The 23277-nt window shown below is 44.9% G+C and overlaps 1 protein-coding gene across 1 annotated transcript in view; it reads right to left on the bottom strand.

Annotated features, from left to right (window-relative positions):
* The window catches only part of KCNB2 (potassium voltage-gated channel subfamily B member 2), a 362577-nt gene extending 347428 nt beyond the window's left edge, over positions 1 to 15149 (bottom strand). Inside the window, exon 1 of the mRNA XM_082258708.1 lies at positions 14611 to 15149. The gene's annotated coding sequence lies outside the window, so the exon portion shown is untranslated. The remainder of the gene's footprint in view (positions 1 to 14610) is intronic.
* Between the last annotated feature and the right edge of the window lie 8128 nt (positions 15150 to 23277).

Raw genomic sequence — 23277 nt, 5'->3', positions numbered from 1 at the left:
ATTTTATTTTTATTTATTTATTTTTTTACTAGTAATGGCGGCGATCAACGATTTTTAGCGGGACTGCGACATTGCGGCAGACAGATTGGACACCTAACTGACATTTTTGACACTTTTTGGGGACCATTGACATTACTACAGTAATCAGTGCTACAAATATGCACTGTTACTGTACTAATGACACTGGCAGGGGTGGGGTTAACACCAGGGGCAATCAAAGGGTTAAATGTGTCCCTAGGGCGTGCTTTCTAACTGTTAGGGGGGTTGGGCTTGCTGCATGAACACAGAGACCTGTGTTCCTAAATAGGAGGAACACAGGAGCCCTGTGTTCATTACTGACAGAACAGCGATCTGCTGTGTATACAATGGCAGACCGCCATTCTGTCTCCACAGGGAGCAATCACGGGTGCCCGGCGCCAATTGCGGCCGCCGGACCCACTGATCAGCTTCCCCTGTGGCAAATGGGCATGGATGCGCCCCCACCGCGAGCGGTCCCGTGAAGCGATGTACAGGACAGAGCCAATCAGCCGCCATAGTTTTAAGTGGTTAAGGTTTTTCAGATGATCAGGTGCTTTTAAGGGCGTTTGACTTTTTATACGCCTCTCTATGTTATCCTACGTGTCCATGCACACATACAGTAGGAGTTTATCAGCGAGTAGAGGCAGGAGCGTTTAGAGGCTGGAAAATAAGAAAAAACATTATTTGAGCAGGAGAGAAGTGTTTTGGCAGAAAAAACACCTAAAGTGCCTAAACGTTAGGCATGTTTAGTGCTTGAGCTTTCTTTCATTTCAATGGCCAGAATAAATTTATATTCTGGCCAATGGAATAAATGTACACCCAGATGCTTGACACTTTTGCCTAAACACGTTTGCCACTTTTTGCCACCAGGCCTTAGCCTGGTTGGGATTGTTACAGTGCTCAGTGCTAACATTATTGCATTATTGTACATTGATCCTAAGGTTTTGAGATTAGCTGCATTCCGTTCTATGTTTGGACATTTTCATTCTTTTGCAGCATACAGAGTTCCGAGACACTCCGGACTGTGACCTTTGTCGTTATGTGATCCCTTTCTCTAAATTTATAGGTCTTGAGCATCCCTCTTTATTATTTATTTTTTATTTTTTCTTATGTTCTGTTTTTTTTTGTCCTATATGCAATGTAACCATCTAATTGTTGAGCTTATCTGTTGGATTGAATATTAATAAAACCATTTGTATAAGAAAAACACAGCTTTTTTATGGTGCTTTTCTCTTGCCAAGAGCTGGGAAAATGCCAGTGTACATGAGGCCTTAGTGTATTATATTACAAAACAAATATTATAGTCCAATTGAACCTTCAGTTTAAATCAGCGAAAATAATTCCAGAAGCATCAAGATAAAATTTTTGTAAAGCCTTACAATTTGTTTCCTTTAGAAAACAGCCACAGCTTGGGTAACCCATTTCCACACAGAAACAGTCCTTCTCTGCAACATGCTGGCAGGGGACTGGCTTTTCTACTCTTCAAGTGGCTTTGCTTTGTAAAGAAAATAAACTATAAGACTGCACACTTTTTGTTTTGATGCACGTGGAATGTATTTAGATGATCTAAAATGAAAGTTTAGTCGTTTAGCTTTCATTAAACCAATTTTGTCACTAAAATAAAATACTGAATTAAAGCTGTCCCTGAAGAAGAAAGGAAAGGAAAGAAAGGAAATTGTCACCTAAAGTCCCACGAGAAACCAGCACTTCTGAAAATGTCAGATCCTTGGAACCCTGCTATGCTCAGTGGTTCCTCTTGCTAAACCCTACATTACTATAGATATTGTAGTGATGTAGGGTCAGCGGGAGGAATCATTAAACCCATCAGAGGATCGGACATTGACACTCCCAGAAGTGCTGGTTTCTGAAGAGACTTCAGCTTGATGCATTCGAGCAGAATCGGCAGTGGGAAAGGAAAGTATTTATTTGCTTCCTTGCAGAGTTAGATTTTACCTTTTTACATCATTTAAAGCCAAAACTTTCATGTTTAGTTTTTCATAGTGTGAAAGATTTGAACAGTGACCTTCAAACTGTAGTCCGGGAGACAGAAGCAGCCCTTTGCTTGCCTTTATCTGGCCTTTTGGGGCATTACTTCATCCACTGACACCAACAATGGGTCACTATTCCTCCCACTGACGCCAACAATGGTCACTATTCCTCCCACTGACACCAACGATGGGACACTGTTCTTCCTACTGATACCAGTGATGGAGCACTATTCCCTTCAATGAGACCGACAATGGGGTACTATTTCATTCCCCAATACCAATGATGGAGCGTTGTTTACTCCCACTGATGCCAGGACATTTTCTTTTCCGACTGGCCACAGTCTTACCCATCTAAAGTCTGAAGGACAGGAAAATGGCCCTTTGTTTAGAAAGTTTGGAGAGCTGCTTTAGAACCCATATAAAGTTTTTACTGCAATCTAAGGCTTCAGTATGAAGGCACTGAAAAGCCTAAATGTTAAATATTATTATTAAAATAATAATAATAATAATAATATATAAAATAAAATTTGGAACCTTCAATACACAAGACCCACTTTGTGCAATTCCTGTTTTTAATTTTCCTTGAACGCTGCCTGTTCCTGACATTATTTAAGCCATTGGCAAATGTGCCCAATAATTTTACTCAAAAGGTTTTACACCTTCCTTTATGGCCCTGATACCATAGACCAGGGGTGTCAAACTTAATTTCATTGCGGGCCGCATCAGCATTATGGTTGCCCTCAAAGGGCCGATTATATCTGTAGGATTAGATGTCCATAGCACCCCATGTCCTGGGGAGGCAAAGCAGAGCCTTTCTACAGCTGCACAGAGGAGTGCAGAATCTGGCAAAGGAGTTATGTCCTCTCTGCTGTCGACTACAGAGACAAGGGGGGTGACGCAGCTGCAGGAGAGGTGTAAGGGCCACATGATATGGCCTGGGGGGCCGCATTCGGCCCGCGGGCCTTGTGTTTGACACCTGTGCCATAGATGAAGCAGAGGCACTAGACTTTTTAGATAAGATCCTCCTCCTCCTGCCCAGATCTCACTAGACAAAATTGTTTCCGCAATCAAAACCCTACCAGCTAGAAAATCCCCAGGCCCAGACCGTTATACATCAGAATTTTTTTAAACTCTCTATGGACACTATTTCCCCTACCCTAGCTCTAGTCTTCCAAAACATACTTAACGGAAAATCAAACCTCCCATCAGGACTTCAAGCCCACATATAATTAATACCTAAGAAAGGGACAGACTCTACCAATCCTGGATCATACCACCCAATCTCTATGCTAAATCTAGATACAAAACTTCAGTCCAAAATAATGGCTAATAGACTGGCTCACATTATGCCAACCTTCATCCATCCCTCACAAGCGGGCTTTACTCAAGGGCGATCTGCGACCTCCAACATAAGAAAAGTTCTCAGAGTACTAGAACATGCGAGGACCAACTTGGCCATGGACACTGGCATTGTCACCCTTGATGCTAAAAAAGCATTCGATAATGTCAGTTTCCAGTGGCTCAGAATGGTCCTGTCAAAATAAGATCCCCTTATTACTGCCATGTATTCAGCCCCCTCAAAACACGACAGAGATGTCCTCTCTCACCTCTTCTCTTCAACCTACCTACACTTTCACTCTAATCTACACGGGGTTAAGGTGGGCTCACAGTAACTTCGTACAGCCCTATTGGCAGACGACATCTTAATTTTCACATTAAGCCCACAGGCAGATATGTCCCACATCCAAAAAGTATTCAATCGTTTTCAGACATGCTCAGGGTTAAGAATTGATTTCTCCAAAAGCGAAATTCTTCCCCTGTTTCAGTCTCTTCCACCTTTTTTAAAACACAATCTCTTGATATGGGATACAGTGCTAGTCTGGAGAGAACTAAGAAAAAAAACTGGGGCTACCCCCCCCAGCTTTCCCACCACCCTCTGTTCCCACAGGCGCAGCAATATGCGGCCTTCGCCACATGGGCTTCACAAGGTCTAACTAAATTCTCACAACTGTTTGACACCTCAACAGGCAGGCCTCTCTCCTTTCTCTAGATAGCTCAAAAGATTAACCTACCCACTCATCATCGAATATATACCCAACAAGCAATCAACTTTGTATGCAAAATATATCCACCCAGAGACATGCGCTTCAAAAGCTCACTTATGGACTCTCTTGTGGATCTCCAATGCCACAAAATTTCATATCTCTACAAACCTCTGAACTCCAAATTAGCAAACCCACTACATTATAAGTCAGCATCATCATGGAACAAAGACCTGCAATCTTCAGAGGCACAACACTATATTCTAGCTGGCTACAATACTACCCGCGCATTAGTCACTAACAAATTCTGGCGTGAGCAACAATACAAAATAATGCATCGTGCATATATAACTCACCTAACCCAAAAGCAATCTCCTGACCGGCAATACTGCACCCTATGCAATGATTACAGACCCCCCACTGCTAAAAAAGCTATGGATATGCCCTCTTGTCTCTCCCTTTTAGAACCAAGTAGAGTCTCTAGCTGCCAAGGTCACTGGTCCTCTACCTTGCAGGGACATCTACTAATTACTTTTTGGTTATTTGGACACCCCCCCTCCTTCCCAACCAAAAACACAAATCAAGATCATACAGCAAAATTAAACCATGGCTCACTACATTTATATGGCAGCCAGAAGGGCCATTCTCAATCAATGGACTGCGACTTTCCTTCCAACCATCAAAGACATCAAAAATGATCTGCTAAACTTACTACAAAAAGAGAAGCTGGACATGGCCCTATCCCACCACCGGATGCCATCATGCTTTCATCGCAAATGGGGCCCTTACATCGCAAGAATGCTACCAGACTTAAAACATCAAAGTCTAAAGGATTTCCCATTCAACTACTCTTCAGCACCTCCAGACCACCCTGCTCTAAACAAGAATTACATCTGATCTTGACATTATTCATCGAAGGTCTACCATCATGAACCCTCTCTACGTTCCACACCCTTTCTTTTGATATTCAGGAACTGAATGAACATTCTTCACCTAAGACGTACAAGTCACGGAATCATCATCTTCTCCCATGATCACCTCCTGTCCACAAGTTTGCTTCATCTGTTGTCAAGTTATGCTTGCCCTTTTTGAGCTAAATGATAGCTCATCTATTGTAAAATCTTGTGGGGCTTAGCTCCCCTCTCCCTTTCCCTACCCCCCCCCCTTACCTCCAATCCCACCCTTCTTCTCCCTTTCTCTGCATTTCGTAAGCTGACAAATTTTAACATTATGCCATTTCAACCTTGTAATGTTTACTTCTTGTATCTGTACTGGTTTTAAGTTTTGTAAGCTGTGAAACTAAATTTTAATAAAATGTATAACAAAAAAAAAAAGTAAGGTTCCCGCATTCACTAATTCGATAAGCTAAGGAAATTCCCTTGCAAAATGAACAGCCTATTGCCTTTAGTAAATGAATCCCAAAGACTTTTAAACCCCCTTATAAGTCTACAGTGCTGTCCAATGCTGGCTACAAAAAGAACAAATAATATGATGCTCCTAAAAGTGCATTCAGTCTTTCAATGTGCTCAGTTCTAATCCTGTAATCTGACTGGTGACATAAATAGTGACAAAAGATGAAAAAGCATCATCCTTCATGTTTGCCTAGAATAGCATGATCTTCAGATACAGCCTTGGCAAGTTTATTTCCATTATTACAACTACTGGATACTAGCCAAGTTTATGAAGTCTTTGCCCAATGTTCCAGGAGGTCCAAGAGTAATGTAAAACTCTTGTTGGCAAACACTAATTAAAGGAATGCTGGACACAAAAAACAGGCTGGCTGGCCATACATTTATTGCTGTTACAAAGGACTTAAGTAAAAATTTAACTAACATTTGACGAGCAAGATGATCAGCTGAGCAGACAATAAATACAAATCGTGAATATTGGTTTAAAATGGCTTTCCAACTTTGAATTAAATCCCAAGGTCTAGGGGACACAAAAAATATTTACTTACCCGATCCTTTGCTCTTCTTCGCTGCTAGACTGGTCTTCATAATGTCTTCAATCTCTCCCCCATGCTCCAGTGCTCCATGGTCCTGACATCATCAAGATCAATGCACAGTCCTTAACTCTGCTTTGGACATCATGATGCCAAAGGACAGTCCACCGCTGGAGCACAGGGGAGAGCCGTCTGCTGGGGGAGCAGAGGATCAGGTAAGTAAAAGTGCTTCTTCTCTACTCTAGACAAAGTGAACAGTTAACCCTTGCAGTGCAGGCACAGCCCCACTGTAAGGCTTCATGCACACTGGACGTTTTTACAGCTGCTGTTTTTGGCTTTAGGCATTTTTTCCTGCAGCCAGTAAACACCCCAGCATGATATCCTATGTGTCCATGCACACCTAGGCTTTTATCAGCAGTTTTTGGCAGGGGCGTTTTCTGGCTGGGAAAAAAACCCAGAATTCGTTTAGTTTTTCCACTGTAAAAATGCTCTGAAAAAAGTTAAAAAATCCTGAAAACACGGCTATTCGGCATTTATGAGCATTTTTGAGCCATAAACTTTGGTAGGAATATATTTTTGCTAAAAAAAAAGCTACTGCAAAAGCACTAAAAAACGTATTCTACAGCTACAGCTTTCTACAGTTAACACTACTGGCATTTTTTATAACGTTCCAGTGTGTATGAGGCCTAAGGAATACATTTCAAGTTTCCTGTAGTTGCAATGTAAAAATTGACCACATTCACAAAGCTCTGGGGGGAATTCTCTTGCAAAGTGAATAGTTATTTTGTCGTTAGTAAACCAACCCCTTTTGAGCCGTGTGTTCTGTGACATCACTGCAGACAGGCCTACAGAGGAAAACCTTGATAACCATATGATGATGTGCAAATTTCTGTATCCCAAGTAATCAGGAATCAATCATATCTTAAGAGGTTGACGCCTGTATTAACACATATGTGCAGCAGCAAATGGGTGGGCTTTAACATCCGAATGGTGCACGCAGAGGTGTGTGCAGCCTATTGCATTAGGGTGTGCACCCCAAAGCTCAAACACACATGCCTTTCTCTGCAGCTGCACTGGACAGTGAATGAATAGGAAGTGCTCTGTGCTGAGTGGCTTCCTGTTCATTCACAAACTGAAGCATAGGAAACATAGCTGAAGCATAGTAGCTTTGAAGCATAGTTTCCTATGCTTCAGTTATGAATGAACACAGTGAGTGTGTTCACTGTGTATTTAGAAAAAGGAGGGGGCTGGTAAATTACATATTTACTAGCCCCTTCCACCACCCTCTATTCTAAACATCCCCCATAGCAGCCAGGGGAAGAGGAGAGAAGGGAAGGGAAACCAGCAGCACTGCTGGAGGAAAAGGTGCAACATGGGGGAAAGCCTGGGCAGTAGGGGGAATCTGCACGTAGTGGTTAGGGTGTGCCCAGGCACACCTGGCATACCCCCTGTGCATACCTATGGGTGCACATATGCATTACTGGAAGTCTGATGTTTCTGTGTTGAGAGTGCATTCACTGTGTGCTCCCAGCACAGAGACTGAGCTGTCAAAGACGGCTCTCAATCCTCTCTAAAGATTGGAAGCTGGCGGGATCAAAAATGTAACTCCTGTGACAGACAATCACAGTGGCCATATGATCACTGATCTTTCTAGCCCCTCCGGGTGTACAGACCCTAATAAAGGGATGCTGGCACTGAGCGGAAAGGAGTTAAATGACCTGAGCTCAGTAAACTAAAATCTGACTGTTGTCTGCGCATTTGCTTATTCTCATTTCTTTTGCGCCTCTCAGTTATTGGTTTGCCTACTGAATGGCTGTCTTGTTATAACTGTTTGGCGGAACCTAGACACATGTCCATCAATAGAAGCTGAATGCGGCCCACCAGGCCATTTAATGTGGCCCTTGCACATCTCCTGCAGCTGCGGCACCCCCTAATTTCCACCCCCACCTTGTCTCAGCAGTCAGCAGCAGAGAGGAGAACAGAACTCCTCCTACATATCCTGCACCTTTCTGTGCAGCCGCAACACCCCCTCATCTCTGCCTCCCCGGTCTTAGCAATCAGCAGGCTCCAGCAGCTGACTCCAGCCCCCCTATAGTCCTCCAGACCCTTCACTTTATGCTTCTCATCTCCTCCAGCTTCTTCCTGGCAGCAGCACACACAAGGTAAGGGGGTTGTAATGTGATGTAAGGGAGGGTGGCGGACTCTTAACTTCTGATGGTGGGGGGGGGGGGGGGCTCTTGACAGCTAATGTAATGGGGGGGGGTGCTCTGGACAACTAGTTTTACAGATACAACCAGCTCTTTGAGGGCAACCATAATGCTGATGTGGCCTCCAATGAAATTGAGTTTGACACCCTGATATAGACAGGTGAGCTGCTGCTAAGCTGTCCATATGGAGGTATTCTGAGCTCTCCCAGCATGTACAGAATAATAGATATACAGTATTATGACAGGTGCAAATGAAGTTCCCAAAACTCTGATCCTTTAGCCCCTATCTGCATGATCCCCCTGTATCCGCATGGATCTCACCATCCAAAGACCAATGAGCAGGTTCATTTGATTACATCCCAAAAAAAAAAAACAACCAGTCCCATATTGTGTGTTTAAAATGGTACTAAATCCAAAAACACGTTTTTTTCCCTTCATTTTCACCCAGCGATCCAGCCAGCAAAACACTTCCTATCCTAGAGCGTCTCCACTCTGGACGGAGGACCAACAGACACACCTTTGTACAGCAGCATTGTCTATCTGGGGAGAGGTTAGTGTTAGATGCAGTTTTAAATGGAATTAACTAACAAATAAAAATAAACTCCAGCCAACACCTTATAAACATTAGAGGTGGTGGCTGTATTTGTTTTCTTTTTTTTAGGTTTTTTTTCCCTCTGTTTTTTTTTTGATGATGTGGCCAGTAACACACCTCTTGTATTCGAATGCCCCCACTCGGGATGAATTAGCAAAAGGGGCACAGCACATAGTAGCATTGTCAGTCTGGGGGGTGGGGTAGTGTTAAATGTACTAGCAGACTTAAAGTGGTAGTAAAGCTTTTTCTTATTTATACCTACAGGTAAGCCTATAATAAGGCTTACCCGTAGGTACTGTGAATATCTCCTAAACTAGCATCATTTAGGAGATATTTACTTTTCCAGTGGCGTCACCAGCGCATGAGCACAGCGTTCTCAATGGATGGTGTCCCCTCTATTGAGAATAGAGAGAGCCGTGCTGCAACCATGACCTTGTTGGCTCGGCCAATTAAATGGCGGCTGCCCGCGAACCCGGAAGGAAGACTGGGTGAAGATGGAAGCGCCTATAGCGTGCCGCTGGAGGGCTTCGTTTTCAGGTAAGTCTTTCATAATGTGCTAGTTTGCAATGCATACTAGCACATTACAACATTAACCTCCCTGGCGGTCTGATTATGTCAGAATTTTTTATCTCAAAGCGGTACATTGTTCTGCGTGGAAATCTGTTGTTTTATTTTTTAGGCCTGTAATTCTTAGGAATAACTCACTTAAATCTGTCCAAACAAGAGTCTAGTAGAAATCCCGGGTATTATAAAGTTTGAAACATGAAATCATAAATTATAATATAATAATAATACATTTTATTCAAATACCATCTTTGGTCACTGGTTCCCAATTTCTGCATCTTGCAAACTCGAGATGCGTAGCCAATTGTTGCTCTTTGTACCGGTTTGTCTCGGTAACCATTATTTCAATAACTTCGCCAGTCAGAAATAATGGTAGGTATGCCCAGGGATTGTCGTGGTCAACGTCAGCTTTCACACCAGGTGCTCCAGTAAATGGGAATCTTGGGGGCACTGCCTGATCCGTACCGCAGTCAATAGAACACCAAGTTCTCACATCGCTGACCTCAGTCGCAGAATCGTCGCTGTCGTCACTTTCAGTGCCTGATTACGAATTTTCCCACTAACCACTATCGCTCAATTCTTCAAATAATTCCAATTCATTGTCATTGTTTTCCAGATCGTCTAAAAGCGCTTTTGGGCTAAAAGAAATCTTTTTGGACGCCATGGTCGTTCTCAATTTTTCAGGCACAAAGAACCACAAAAGTACAGGCAGGGGACTGGAAAAGCCTCTGGGTAAAAAGCTGTGCTAAAATGGCTTGATACAAAGTTGTAATCCTAACAGATTACACTGCATCATATCATTTGTTTTATTTATTTTTTGAATTTCCCGCCGGTTCCACCGCCCTGCGTTGCGGCGCTCGCAGGGAAGGGAACCGGAAGACAGGTGACGGCATTGCCCGGATAACACAGCGAGGACAGCGGGAGGATGGCTGGAGGATGGGGGAGGATGGCTGGAGGACGGCGGGGAAGGACGGCAGGGGAGAACGGTGGGGGAGAACGGTGGGAGAGGGGGGTGGGGGGGGCGGCAGGGGTGGACGGCGGGGTAAGATGGTGGGGGATCGCAGTGGAAGGTAAGTGTGATTGTGTGGTAATCCCGAGTGTGGTTCGGGGTTACCGGTTTTGGCACTGTATATTAACCCCGAGCCACACTACCACTAGGAAGGTAAATTTGCAGAGAGAAAATTTTTTATTTTTTTTATTTTTTACTACCGCTTTAAATACACAAACAAATTGAAGCCAACTCCAGCTCACGCTTTATAATCAGTTACAGCAAACATTTTTTTTTTCCTTTTGAGTTACAGGCAGTCCCTGGGTTACAAACAAGATAGGATCTGTAAGTTTGTTCTTAAGTTGAATTTGTATACAAGTCAGAACAGGTACATTTTTTAAGTGTAGCTCCAGCCAAAAAAATAATTTTTTACATTTTTTGGATAGCATAGGGAAGGGTTAACATCCCTGTACCAATTGTTTTGCGGTCTGTACCCCTGTTCAGAAGATTTCACCTTTCAACTTTCTGTCCATATGACAATTGTATTTAGAACATTTTGGGTTGTTGTGGGAACAAGGATTGGTGATAAAGGTTCAGTGGAGACACCTTTTTCCCATAGTAACTCTTACAGAAGTGAATTTCCCTTCCTAGAGGGAGATTTCCTCTCACTTCTTGTTGTCTCCCTCCATTTGTAAGTAGGAGTCTTTTGTAAGTCGGATGTTTGTAACCCGGGGACCGCCTGCAAAGGGTTTATATAAATGAATAAAAGCCGATCATTGTAAGCACACCTATCAGTGGTAAATGGCTTGTCTCAAACCTCTAACTGCCTATTTTGCTGGCCAGCTTGGTCTGCTAAAGTAAGTTGGAAAATAACAGACTTCCTGGACAGATCTCTACGAAAAAATAAAGGAACAGAAACCTAAAAAAAGAAAGCTAACACAGCCACTACATTTAAGATTTGTTATGCTGCAATATGATATATATATATATATATATATATATATATATATATATATATATATATATTGTTTAGATTTAATACCGCTTTAACTGTTATGGTGCCAATAGCCTATGAGCTCTTTCTTGGAACCAGCCCAATGTGAATGGTGAAAGTGCTGTGGATAAAGTGCGGAGTAGATGAGTAAAAGGAGTCTAGACATCTTCCAGTTGAGCTGTGTTATTAGGAAGACCTCATACGGTGTTGTGTTTTATGGATGTAAGCTCCATGGTGATATAAAGAGGTCCATCTGAACAAGTGTTGGTTTCTTGGGGCCTTTAAGAGAAGCAGCTACCTACACCAGCATAGGCACAGATTTCCGATATATCAAAACTATATGATATACTTGACCCTGCCATCCTGCTAAATGAGCCTAAAAGAAGCTAAATCATGGATCTTAACCTAGTCCAGTCCGTATTATATATGACAGTTCCCATTATGTATTGGTTTCAGGCTCTTCATCCTTTCCCTGGAAGACTGAATGCATCACCCTACTGGTTTTGTAAATGACCTAGAAGAAAAATCATTACCAGCAGTAAACATAGATGACAGAAAGGCATTTAGACACCATATCTGACCCGGCCAACCACATGGTGACCTGCAAAAGACCTGACTAAGGACGAGTGAAATACAAGTGTTTTGTAACAATAAAGCCAAGCATGAGTGTCACCTAATAACACTGCATTCTAGTAGCTAGTAGCATTCCCTATTAGGAAACTGGCAACCAATAATAATCCTAGATCAAGGGGTGATGGTATTTCTTAATCTCTAAAAACAAACCTAATATACTCTACAAATTCAATTTTCCACTTTGTCCTTCAATGTCATTGCACCAGGCACCGCTGTGACACACCATTGCACCTGTCATTGCACCTTTTCTGCATTATAGTCATTTTATGAGCAAGCTTTCCAGCTTCTAAAGGCTTTCCTGTTTTCAATTTAAAGCAGATTCTAACAGGGCAACGTTTATTTATTTATTTTTTTAAGGCAAATTTACTAATATAACCAAATGCATTTGAAGAATCGATAGATATCTATTTCTAAATGGTATCGGTTGGGTTCCATTTTATTACAACACCACTTGAAGCAACTTGCTTGAAAGTGAGAACTTCAGAAACTTTCTGACACCTTTAGGGTCCATTCACACTAGCGCGACTTGTCAGGTGACTTGGTCGCCTGACAAGTCGCGGTCCGTCGCCTGCCATTGATTAGCACAGGACCCGTTCTAATAGGAGCGATACAAGTCGCTCCGACTTAGAAAAAGGGTCCTGTACTACTTTGGGGCGACCTGGAGGCGACTTGCATTGACTTCAATTATATGAAGTCCGTGCATGTCGCGCCGAGGTCGCGGTGCACCGCGACTTCACAGGTCGCCCCAGCAAGTCGTGCCGCCCCTGTCTGAATGGGCACTTAAAATTACAATGGGGGGTTATTTACTAAAACTGGAGAGTGCAAAATGTGGTGCAAAGCTGCAAAGAAACTCTCCGCCTTATCCAATCAGAGAACACCTTGCGTTCAGTGAAAAAAATACAAGATGTTCTCTGAATGGCATGAGGTGTGAAGCAAGAGGTGTGATTTACTAAAACTGGAGAGTGTAAAATCTGATGCAGTTGTGCATGGAAACCAATCAGCTTCTGGGTTTTATTGCCAAAGCTTAACTGAACAAGGTGAAGTGAGAGGCTGATTGGCTGCCATGCACAGCTACACCAGATCCTAAGTGCACCAGTTTTAGTAAATCTCCCCCACTATTCTTACATTGCAACAACAGGGCCAACCAAAATAAACTGCATAACTAAATCAAGATCAAGGTGTGTGTGTGTGTGTATATATATATATATATATATATATATATATATATTTGGAAACACACACACTTGCAATGTCTGCACACTTTTCGCCATACAGCCTGCGGTTTATTTTAATACGTTTTCAGTCTATCCACCACTAGACATCTTAGTGCTAACATCTTGTATACTGATGCTGGTCACTGACCACAATTGGTCTTTGCACCTTGTGCCAATGTGGGTGATGAATTCATACTCTTACAACAGTATATACACTTCTCTCTCGTATTCCGAAGGATGTGTTGTTAGTAGCTTGGTTTATGAAGAATCAATGGCTCTCCTAGTAAATGTTTGGTGTGGTTCAAATGCAATCAGCAGTTATATGTAAAGAGCACCTCTCGTAGAAGGTCATAGCCCAACCATGACCATAGGAGCTCATTGACTGGACCTTCATGTGGCAAAGGTAAAAAGCCTTAAAGGCCTGCAAAAGGTTGCCAGGCAAGGTAGGCCCATTGTTCCCTTTGAGAAATGACAGATCCCACCATTAGGTTACACAAAGCCACACACTTGTTAAACTTTTTATAGACCGGTACATTTTGTGCTGTCTTTTAGTTATTTATTTCTTTTTTGGCCGAGCTCTGCTAGCTCTTTAGCAGCACAGGATAGGATTATTATCGATCGGAAATCATCTCTCCTTTAGCCTTCTTTTCGTCTTACATTTTAGTATTGAACTTTCATTAAATGGTTATCTGCTAAGGATCCACCCAGTCTTTTAAGTCTTAGCATCATAAAAGAGAATGAAGCAGGCGAAGAACCTTTCGTTGTGTAACCTCCAAAAAAAAAAAGAGACATTCTTCAAGATTAAAACGTTACATAACTTGATTTGCCTGGATTACAGCAGCAGTAGGTACGTAAAACCCTGTATGTCGATTTCTTCATACAAGTATTTATAGATGATGCTACGCTACGGAACATTGTTTCATCATGGTGTCATTAAGTAAAACAAACACTTTTGTGTGTCACCTACTCGGAGATGGCTTTAATCTTGCTTTGGATGACAGATAAAGGGATCTAATTCTATAGTCCTGAGCAGGGGATTCAGCTCTCTTGACTTGCAACTGTTCGATGATACAATACATTTTCTATATTGCATGGAGGGCTGTTTGAAGTCACAGTGCATGCATAATAACACAAAAAAAATAAAAATAAATAAACACATCTCCTATCATGGATAATAGATTGGGTGCAGGCATGCTTGTTTACAATAGCTAGCACTTATGACAGTGACAAATACACTCCATCCTTTCAGCACACTTTCGGAAAAACCACAGGAGCCGTACTTGAACACAACATGGTCGTCGTGAACATGAAAAGCTTTAGCTGCCCTTTAAGTCTTTTTAACTTGGTCCCTTTTTTTTCTGATCAGCCTCCTTGAGATCTAGAAGCATTGTGGAGTACAGGGGGGGGACCCCCTTGTCTAGTACTTACCTTGCTTAAAGTGGATGAAAGAGAAGCTGGGAACCCCCCAAGAGCCCTGGGTTCATCTCCAATCCAGAGGTGGCTAGATGTTCTGCAGAAGACACTTCCCACACAGCTGGAGCAGATGTTCTTGTCCCATGTCTTGCTGGCTCTACAAGTCTGGAGGAGGGCAGAGGGGTGCCATGGACCTTCTACTTGGTCTTCTTCTTCTTCTCCATGGGTGGAGGAGGATGAGGATGGGGACTTGCTGTGTGCTGCGGCTGGATTGTGGAATGGAAGAGCAAGACAGCAGCTCAGCCCAGCTTGGAGAGACTGAACTGCAGAGAAGACATGGTCACACATTCACACACTCACACACACACACACACACATACACAGACACACAAGACTGACAGATACACCGGGCTGGAGCTCTACAATCTGGCTCAGAGGATCTAGAGGTGAAAGCTAATTGGATTGAGCTCTGCATCACCAAGGACAGCAGCAACAGATCGGCAAGTGTGCTCCTCTCCAAAGCCAAGAAATCCCGAGGAGGAGAAGAGGAGGGAGGATTGGAGAGGAGAGGAGAGGAGAGGGGGCCGGGGAATCCTAGGCTCACAACAGCTTTAACCCTCTCATACCAGCATCAGCTGTCAATCCCACAGCACACTTCAATGCTCCCCTCCCTCCTCCCTCCTCCCAGCCAGGTGTACCGGCTAAGGATGGGTTAACCCTGAGCTGGCCGCTGATGGCACACCTGTCTGATGGGGATGAGGATGGGGATGATGATGAGGATAGGGATGGGGATGGGGGTGAGGATGGGGATAAGGATAGGGATGAGGATAGGGATGTGGATGGGGATAGGGATGAGGATGGGGATGAGGATAGGGAGGAGTATGGGGATGAGGATGGGGATGAGGATAGGGATGAGGATGGGGATGAGGATAGGGATGAGGATAGGGATGTGGATGGGGATAGGGATGAGGATGTGGATGGGGATAGGGATGAGGATGGGGATGAGGATAGGGAGGAGTATGGGGATGAGGATGGGGATGAGGATGGAGATGGGGATGAGAATAGGGATGAGGATGGGGATGAGGATAGGGATGAGGATGGGGATGAGGATAGGGATGAGGGTGGGGATAGGGATGAGGATGGGATGAGGATAGGGATGAGGATGGGGATGGGGCTGAGGATGGGGATGAGGATAGGGATGAGGATGGGGATGGGGCTGAGGATGGGGATGGGGATGAGGATAGGGATGAGGATGAGGATGGGGATGAGGATAGGGATGAGGGTGGGGATAGGGATAAGGATGGGGATGAGGATAGGGATGAGGGTGGGGATAGGGATGAGGATGGGATGAGGATAGGGATGAGGATGGGGATGGGGCTGGGGATGGGGATGAGGATAGGGATGAGGATGAGGATGGGGATGAGGATAGGGATGAGGGTGGGGATAGGGATGAGGATGGGGATGAGGATAGGGATGAGGATGGGGGTGAGGATAGGGATGAGGATGGGGATGAGGATAGGGATGAGGGTGGGGATGGGGATTAGGATAGGGATGAGGATGGGGATGAGGATGGGGATGAGGGTGGGGATGGGGATGAGGATAGGGATGAGGATGGGGATGAGGGTGGGGATAGGGATGAGGATGGGGATGAGGATAGGGATGAGGATGGGGGTGAGGATAGGGATGAGGATGGGGATGAGGATAGGGATGAGGGTGGGGATGGGGATGAGGATAGGGATGAGGATGGGGATGAGGATAGGGATGAGGGTGGGGATGGGGATGAGGATAGGGATGAGGATGGGGATGAGGGTGGGGATAGGGATGAGGATGGGGATGAGGATAGGGATGAGGATGGGGGTGAGGATAGGGATGAGGATGGTGATGAGGATAGGGATGAGGGTGGGGATGGGGATTAGGATAGGGATGAGGATGGGGATGAGGATGGGGATGAGGATGGGGAGCACTTTGGGTTACAAGGCACGGCCAGCTGTGAATGGGTCTGCCTTGTTTTCCCCGGAGGAACGCTCAGTGATCAGCATGGCGGAGGAGAAACGCGCGTTCTTCCATAAATAAGAGACATCTCCGGTAATCCAATCCTCCCATACTAAGTGTTACTACACAATGCTTTCCTGACCATGCACCATACAATCTCCTTCCACCACACATGCTCCAATGGGATTGTACAATCTCCTTCCACCACACATGCTCCAATGGGATTGTACAATCTCCTTCCACCACACATGCTCCAATGGGATTGTACAATCTTCTTCCACCACGCATGCTCCAATGGGATTGTACAATCCCCCCATAGGGCTCATTTAGGGTATATTCACACTACAGCGCATGCGTTAACACATCTGCGTTGTATTGCATTTTTTGTAAAGCGTTATAATGTGTTGGTGTGCCTTTTAAATGTGTTGCCTTTTTTTAACCACTTCTGGACCGGAAGATTTTCCCCCTTAATGACCAAGCCATATATTGCGATTCGGCACTGCGAAAATTGCGCGGTCGTGTGACGCTGTACCCAAATAAAATTGATGTCCTTTTTACCCACAAATAGAGCTTTCTTTTGGTGGTATTTGATCACCTCTGTGATTTTTATTTTTTGCGCTATAAACAAAAAAAAGTGACAATTCTGAAAAAAAAAAACAATATTTTTCACATTCTGCTATATAACATTAGGGGCCGGCCCTACCACGGGTCCCGGTGGGACCATGGGACCCTGGCGGCACTTAGAGAGGGGCGGCCCCTGACCGCCTCTTCTCTTCTTCGGCTAGCTAAAAAAATAATAATTTCCGGAAATAGCCGAACATGTACGGACTTTACAGAGCGGCGGCGGCACATGCGCAGTGTGCATGTCAGGCCAGCCGCGGACCTCTTTTTTGGCTCCGGGCGGCGTCATTTTTAAATCCTAAGGCGCCCTTTAGGAACAGGTAAGTGAGACTGCTCCACACACAGCCACACTACCTGCCATTATGCGGGGCTGCAGGCATACTACAGAAGATGCAGTGCTGCGGGCATGGTACATGCCCACAGCACTGCATCTCCTGTAGTATGCCCACAGACCCGCATTCTCCTCTACCATGCCCGTAGCACTGCATTCTCTTGCACCATGCCCGCAGCCCCGCATTCTCCTGCACCATGCCCACAGCCCTGCATTCTCATGCACCATGCCCACACCCCGCATTCTCATGCACCATGCCTACAGCCCTGCATTCTCCTGTACTATGCCGGCAGCCCCGCATTCTCCTATACCATGTCCGCAGCCCCGCATTCTCCTATACCATGTCCGCAGCCCCGCATTCTCCTGTACCATGCCCGCAGCCCCGCATTCTCCTGTACCATGCCCGCAGCCCCGCATTCTCCTGTACCATGCCCGCTGCCCCGCATTGTCCTGTACCTTGCCCACAGCCCCGCATTCTCCTGTACCATGCCCACGGCCCCGCATTCTTCTGTACCATGCCCGCAGCCCCGCATTCTCCTGTACCATGCCCATGGCCCCGCATTCTCCTGTTCCATGCCCATGGCCCCGCATTCTTCTGTACCATGCCCGCAGCCCCGCATTCTCCTGTACCATGCCCACGGCCCCGCATTCTTCTGTACCATGCCCGCAGCCCCGCATTCTCCTGTACCATGTCCGCAGCCCTGCATTCTCCTGTACCATGTCCGCATCCCTGCATTCTCCTGTACCATGTCCGCATCCCTGCATTTTCCTGTACCATGTCCGCAGCCCTGCATTCTCCTTAACCATGTCCGCAGCCCTGCATTCTCCTGTACCATGCCCGCAGCCCTGCATTCTCCTGTACCATGCCCGCAGCGCTGCATTCTCCTGTACCATGCCCACAGCCCTGTTTTCTCCTGTACCATGCCTACAGCCCTGAATTCTTCTGTATTATGCCCGCAGCACTGCATTCTCCTGTACCATGTCCGCAGCACTGCATTCTCCTGTACCATGCCCGCAGCCCTACATTCTCCTGTACCATGCTCGCAGCCCTACATTCTCCTGTACCATGTTTGCAGCACTGCATTCTCCTGTACCATGCCCGCAGCCCTACATTCTCCTGTACCATGCTCACAGCCCTACATTCTCCTGTACCATGTCTGCAGCACTGCATTCTCCTGTACCATGCCCACAGCCCTACATTCTCCTGTACCATATCCGCAGCACTGCATTCTCCTGTAACATTCCCGCAGCCCTGCATTCTCCTGTACCATGCCCGCAGCCCTGCAATCTCCTGTACCATGCCCGCAGCACTGCATTCTCCTGTACCATATCCGCAGCACTGCATTCTCCTGTACCATGCCCGCAGCACTGCATTCTCCTGTACCATGCCCGCAGCCCTACATTCTCCTGTACCATGCTCGCAGCCCTACATTCTCCTGTACCATGTCCGCAGCACTGCATTCTCCTGTACCATGCTCGCAGCCCTACATTCTCCTGTACCATGTCCGCAGCACTGCATTCTCCTGTACCATGCCCGCAGCCCTACATTCTCCTGTACCATATCCACAGCACTGCATTCTCCTGTACCATGCCCGCAGCCCTGCATTCTCCTGTACCATGCCCGCAGCCCTGCATTCTCCTGTACCATGCCCGCAGCACTGCATTCTCCTGTAGCATGCTCGCAGCCCTGCAGGGCACTGTGGCACTATAGACAGTAGAAAGCCTGGTGCGCTCGTCTGCCCAGTGTCTACTGCTCTGTCATGCTCTTGCTGTCACTCCGTACACACTCACACTCCTCTGACTGCTTTCATAGTCCTACAGAATGTGGGGGCCTCTTGGAGGGCGTGAATTTTTTGTTTTTTGGGGGGGGGGGCAGCATTTCATCCTCGGACCCAGGCAGCACAATGTCTTGGGCCAGCCCTGATAACATTCCCCCCAAAAAAATTTAAAAATCTAATTTTTTTTAACATTTTAGGCCAGTTTGCTTTCTGCTACATATTTTTGGTAAAAAGCGTATTTTGATTGGTTTGCGCAAAAGTTATCGCATCTACTAACTACGGGAAAGATTTATGTCATTTTTATTGTTTTTTTTTTTACTAGTAATGGCGGCGATCTGCGATTTTTAGCGGGACTGCAACATTGCGGTGGACAGATCGGACCCTTAACTGACATTTTTGATACTTTTGGGGGGACCAGTGACATTACTACAGTAATTAGTGCTAAAAATATGCACTGTTACTGTAATAATGACACTGGCAGGGAAGGGGATAACACTGTGGGTGATCAAGGGGTTAAATGTGAGCCTAGGGGAGTGATTCTAACTGTATGGGGGCGTGGCTTATGGAATGAGCATAGAGATCTGTGATCCTATATAGAAGGATCACAGGAACTCTGTGATTATTCCAGAGAGAAGAACGGTCAGCTGTGTTTACATCAGCTGCCGTCCTTCTCTCTCAGCGGGGAGCGATCGTGGGTGCCGTCGGAGCCACCTGCCCTGTGCTTCTGAGTCCCCGCTGCTGAGTGGGGGTGGGGGTGGGAGCACGCAAATGGTGGCGTGTGCTCGCCCCCTACCTGCAGGCGCGTGACCAATGTAGCCCTACATCGGTTCGCGCAGAAGGGCAGTATATATGCGGTGGGCGGTCCGGAGCCGGTTAAGGGCTGGTTATTGGCACAAAAACGCACTCCAGATCCGTTTTGGATACGTTTCTGCATGCGCGTTTTTATTGCATTTCTGGATGCATTCCAGCTGTTTTTTTTCCCACTGTACTTGGATCTGGTGCATTTTTGTTGCGTTCCAGTGCATTCCGTTGCGTTTTTGATGCATTTTACCTCGTTCCAGTACAGTCCAGTGCCGAAAAAATGCAGCTTGTTCTACTTTTCTCCTTTTTTTTTTTTTTTTCTGGTGCTTGAACGCCCCGGAACTGACCACACTGGTGTGAACTATACCATTGGAAACCATATAACCTACTTTCTATGCATTTTTTGATTCAGAAAAAGAAAAAAAAAACGTGCTGGACTGCATGTGGTGTGATTCGGCCTCGAATACACTCTGTTTAAGTAGAACATGCTGCATCTTTCCTGCACAGAACATTTAGGGCCAGTTCACACCACATAGTAGGTTATATGGTTTCCAATGGCATAGTTCACACCAGTGTGGTCATTTCCGCTGCATTCTAGTTCCAGAGAAAAATGTAGAACTTGCTGCATTTTTCCTGCACAGAACTGTACTGGATCGTGGTAAAACGCATCAAAAATGCACTGGAACGCACCTAAATGCACAAAAAAGCCCTGGAACACACATGTCCTCATTCAAGGCCGGTTCACACCATGCATTCCAGTGCTTAATTTTCTGCATCCAAAATGCATAGAAACTAGGTTACATGGTTTTCAATAGCATAGTTAACACCAAATGCTGTCAGTTCCAGTGCAGTCAGTTTTAGAAAAAAAAGTAGAACATGCTGCATTTTTCTGCACTGAGCGATACCGGAACACGCTAAATCACATCAAAAACATACTGGAACGCATATAAACGCACATAAAATGCACCGGAACGCACATGTCCCCATTTAGGGCCAGTTCACACCACATGCAGTCCAGTGCATTTTTTTCCTGCATCAAAAATTGGAAAAGTCGTTTATATGGTTTCCAATGGCATAGTTCACACCAGTCTGGTCAGTTCCAGGGCGCTGCAAAAAAAAAAAAAATTAGAACATGCTGCATTTTTTCCTGCACAGAACTGTACTAGAACAGGGTAAAACGCATCAAAAACTAACCGGAGGGCACTGGAATGTATCACAAATGCATTAAAAAGCCACCAGACCCCAGTATAGTGAAAAAGAAAAACAGGAGGAAGAGAAAAAGAATAAAAAAACATCTGGAATGCATCCAGAAACGCATATAAATGCATATAAATGCATAAAAACGCACCAGAATGCGTGAAAAAAATCACTAAAATGAGACCTGCAGAAACACATCCAGAATGGATCTGGAGTATGTCTTTTGTGGTGTGAAGCAGCCATTATTGTTAAGGAGAAAAATTCACTGGAAAGCATTAAAAACCCATCAACCCCCCCCCGCAAATGAGTAAAAAAGCACATCCGGACTGCGTTTTTTTGAACTGGCCCTAAGGGCTCGGTCATAAAATGTGTTCCAGCGCTTTTTTCTGCATCCAAAATGCATTGAAAATAGGTTACATGATTTTCAATGGCATAGTTCACACCAGTGTTAATTTTGTCGATTAAAACCGTCTAAAACGTTTTAGTCGACTAAATTAACACAATTTTAGTCGACTAAAATACGACTAAAACTAAAACAATTCAGATGACTAAAATACGACTAAAACTAAAATAACATTTCAGTCTTAAGACTATAACTAAAACTAAATAAAAAATTGACACCATCAAAATTACTCCTCTGCTGGCCATTTCTATATCGGCAACACAATTCCATCCAGAGCCTGTAATAATAGCACAAAACTCCAGTACGTTTTAGTCGACTAAAACATCTTACATTTTAGTCGACTAAAATGTAGGACGTTTTATTCGACTAAAATGTAAGATGTTTTAGTCGACTGAAATGTACTGGAGTTTTAGTCGACTAAATATGACTAAAACTAAAACACTTGCAGAAGACTAAAATGGGACTAAAGCCTCGTACACACGCACAGATTGTTGGCCGACCGATCGGCCGTCTTTTGTCCAGTGTTGTTGTGTTGGTTGAAATGTGCTCTAGACTTCAGAAGTGATGTCCTGTGCTGGTTTACTTTTCGTGTGTTTTTTCTTCTCTGAGAATGCCCAGTCTTACTCATCTGATTTTTGTCTGCCAAAATCTGTACTGACTGAGGAACAATCGGCCGTTCTGCTGATGGCCAACAAAAATTTAATAGCCTGCACACCAGATTTTGTTCGGCCGAAAAGTCGCAGTCGGTTGTCGGAAGCATCATACTAACAAGCCGACAATCGGCCGATCGGACGTTGGCCGAAAATGTATGGCCAACAATCGGTGCGTGTGTACGGGGCTTAAAACTAAAATGCCATTTTAGTCCTAAGACTAAGACTAAAACTAAATTGAAATTTGCTGCCAAAATTAACACTGGTTCACACCAGTGCTTTCAGTTCCAGTGCATTCTGGTTCCAGAAAAAAAGGTAGAACATGCTGCAGTTTTCCTGCACAAGACTTTACTGGAATGAGGTAAAATGCATCAAACATGCACCGGAATGCACCGATCGCATCAAAAACGCACTGGACCCCAGTACAATGGGTGAAAAACAGGAAAAATAAAGAAAAAAGCACCTGGAATGCATTGAGAAAAACATAAAAAAACACAATAAAAATGCACGGGAATGCATTAAAAACACGTTAAAAACGTGCATTCAGAAACACATCTGGAACAGATCTGGAGTGTGTTTTTTGTGGTGTAAGCCAGCCCTCAGTCCTGGTTTACATCTACGCAGTTTCCCTGCAGGCCTGTTTGATTGAGCACAGCCACCCATTCATATAAGTTGGACTGCTGTGCTCACTGAAAACGCAGGGAGAAGGTCCCTGCACCTTTTCAGAAAAATGTGGCCACGGAAAAGCCACCTATTACAGTGCCGTTCCCAGTGGGAAACCAGACTAATGGTACCCCACGCATCTCCTAAACTGCTTTTTTGTGTGCGGGAAGGCATCATCCTGCACCCTGCACTAATGTAAACCAAGCCTAAGGGCGTGTTCCCACAAGAATGCAGTGCTGGAAACTT

Source organism: Pelophylax lessonae, assembly GCF_965119305.1.
Source record: "Pelophylax lessonae genome assembly, chromosome: 5".
Lineage (NCBI taxonomy): Eukaryota > Metazoa > Chordata > Amphibia > Anura > Ranidae > Pelophylax > Pelophylax lessonae.
This window is presented reverse-complemented; position numbering and strand designations above follow the sequence as displayed.